Below are 3,442 nucleotides of genomic sequence, written 5' to 3' on the forward strand. Positions count from 1 at the left end.
GGTCGGACTAGATGATCTGTTAAGGTCCCTTCCGACCCTACAAACTAAGAAACTATGAAACTATGAAACTATAAAGACATAGGCAGATGTTACATTTCTAGTAAGAAATATGCTCTTGTATGGCTACAAAAAGTACATGTACAGGGTCAAGAGGTTTTTCACATTAAAAACATGGAGTTTCCATAAAGAAATGTTAGTTCTTTACAGCAGTTATGTCTTAGCAGTGTGACGATTTCCAGCTTCACATATAACATTATCTAATTACACAGAGCATCACAAGGCTTTCCTAGGTCCTCCAGCATGCTAGGAGGCTGTAGCTCACAGATCACCATATGGTCACACTTTCTTTGTGGACAAGATAAAATCCTTCCTGCCTAAAGAACAGCTCAGGAATCCACCTCCCAGATCTTCCATATGAACCAAAAACATTTGATCCTATTGCATCAGCATTCATAGCATTACCCATACGACAGGCTGCAGGAGGGCCACTGAGTAGGGCATTATTTGTGCCTGGTTTTCATCCCAAATCCTATGCTAACTGAAATACTACAGAAACCAAAGTTACTATAGAAAATAAAGTCTCTAATAAGAAACACATGAGTGGATGAGCTCAAGTTTAGGCCTTTCAAAAGCTGGCTCACATCTTCTACAAGTAGAAAATAACATGGTTGGGACAAAGGGGAGACTCTTCCACTGGAGGGGCAGTAGTGTAGGTAGAATGTCCACGTGCAGACTGGCGGCTATAATTTGTAAAGGCTGTGTTCGGGATGGAGTCTAATCCATGTAGCCCCTACTTCCCCTTAAGTGGAACCAGCATTGGAGCCCTCCCTTCACCACTGACCTCTCACATGTGATGAGGCATGCAAATCACAGTTCCAGTATCCACTGCATAGCCAGGAATAGCTCTTGCACTTGTTTTCCCACAGTGTGAACTTGCTTATGTTGAACTGGTTGATCGATTGAAGACTGTGTGGCCAGAGCTTCAGTTGGGTCCACATGGTTGTACATGGCTCTGTACACCAGCCTGCACAGGTGCTGAAAAACTCTTTGAAGAAACAGTGTCAGGCTTTGACTCTGTGCTCGCAGGAATATGGCATGCACTGGACATACTGCATACTGGGATTAAAGAAATTCCAGGTATTCTCTGCATTCCTTTCCATGAATTCCCCTTTCCACATGACTTCACTAAGTAGCTCCTTTCATTCATTAAAATCTGTGCTTTTAAAAAAACCAAACACCTTAACTATAGACCTACTATATATGTCCCTCCATTTATATGAAAGTGAATCAATGCATGACTAAAATTATTTTATAGTGTCCTCATGACTTTCCAAAACTAACTAAATAATTTGGATCATGGTGTGCAGATGGCAAGGATCTATTACAGTCTGGAAATGAATCTGACAAAACTTTTTCAGCTGTGGAAACTTTGAAGAGGTCATATCTGTTAAGAGGTCAGAGCACTGTGGTTGTGCACTCCCAGAATGAGGTGGGGGTGGGGAGGCAAGGAAAGATTTGCTTGTGGATGTGGTTCTTTGAGCTGCCAGCCAATAGGTGGTTTTCTTTTTATGTGGCTGTTTTCAGGAACCTCTGTAGATAGGGCCCTCTCCACAAAGCATGCTGAAATATCTGCATACCAGCCCCCTGTACACAGGGTACCAGTAGCACAGTTCTCACCATACTCTGAGGCGCTCCAGGATATCAGGCACTTGAATGCCTGCATGTGCATTTCTTGCTACATTTCGAAGGTTCTCCAGATTTCCTGGAAATTCCTTCTTCCTGGAAATGAACACTTGTCTTTAACCTTAATCTCATTAAGTGAGTTCCTATTTGATGTTAAATTTCCTCAGGTGCCTAAAATTAGTTCTGTATGGAGCCAGTACTTTCCCAGCTTAAGCAGCTTGGTACTTACCTCCTAGCTAACACCAATGGGGATCTAGGAAGTAGGATGCAGAAACTAGTTCTCTCCATAAATCTTCTTGCGGGGGGGAGGGTGTGATCTGGTTGGCCTTCTCAGAGCATGTTCACCATACATTAGAGCAGGGGTTTTCAACCTTTTTTAAAGTTGTACCTTCTGGGTACACTTCTGGCAGAGTGGGTGGCAAGGGTTGGTGGTGATGGGATGTGAGGAGGGGCAGGGCAGTCACAACTGGACCTGGAGCAGCAGGGGCTTGCATGCGGTGGCAGCAGCCACTACATGCAAGCCCCTCCCCCTGCCATGTCCAGCTGGCCAGGTGGTGCCTGTGAGGCCCACAGAGGGGAGCTGCTGCCCTTGCCCCCTCCAGCCCTCATCATGGTGGCACAGGGTGGTGGGTGGCAGTGCTCTGTCCCTGTCTGCCTACGCATACCGCCTAGCCCCTTTCCAAGTACCGCCAGGGATACCCATACCCCTGGCTGACAGCTCCTGCACTAGAGAAATTGAGGTCCCTTACAAAATAATATAGCAACTGCTTTTTTTTTAAGATATAGCCCCTGATGCTGGTACTGTCACCTGGTTTTACAGAATATCTAAGTGCTTAAGTAGTGGTTCCCAAACTTTTCCACTGGATATCCCACTTGTGGTTTTTTTACATCACTTTTGTTATAAAACCTGCTCATAACTGCCCACCCCACTTTGAGTTGCATTCCCCCCTTGTGCAATTGAATTTCTATTGGGATCAGAACCTCACTACGAAGTGCTGTCACTCCACTTAGTGTTAATAGGTTAAAACACCCAGACAGTGTAAAACTATAGTTCTCTTCCCTCATCAACTGAAGGGGTTCAAATTTACTTTTTTCCCAGCCTAACTACCAGGCTAGCATATATTCTGGAAGTTACCACTCTTCAGCCTTTCTGTTGAAGCTGGGCAGCTATGGAACAAAAACTTTTTCATAAAATTCATGCAGAATGGTAGGATCATGGACTGGAACCCCAGACTTCTCCATGGTCCACAAATGAGAGTGCCTTAAAAACAATGTATTATAAAGTTATGTTCCTTTTTAACTTTTTTTTCCTACTATAAAATGGTTTACAGTCTTCCAATTTTTGTCAGGTCTCAGTCTGGAGCTTTTTTCCATATTGTTTTGTTCTTCCTGTCTCCAATGACAGAAAGGAACCTGAATAATTTGTTTTGCAAATATCAGATCTCTAGACTACTCCATATGTCTTGTCATTCTGAATTACATCCCTTAAAATGCCTGGGCCTGAATCCTGTAGATTTCACTACTCAGTAGATAAATTTCAGTGGGAGGGCTGTAGGGGATTAGAGTACTCTGAGATATGGGAGTGGTGGCTTTGAATAGCCTCAAGATTAGGAAGGACTCTCACTTCCGTGGTATTTTCTCTTCCCAGTGAACTTTTAACAAAAAATGGATATTGCACTAGCTATATTCAGGACTGAACAGAGAGGATGTAATGCTTTAACCTGAACATAATGTAGTTATCACTGGAAATGAGGGGGGC

The sequence above is a fragment of the Crocodylus porosus genome, unplaced genomic scaffold (assembly GCF_001723895.1).
Source record: "Crocodylus porosus isolate Cpor-Errol unplaced genomic scaffold, CroPor_comp1, whole genome shotgun sequence".
NCBI classification, from domain to species: Eukaryota; Metazoa; Chordata; order Crocodylia; family Crocodylidae; genus Crocodylus; species Crocodylus porosus.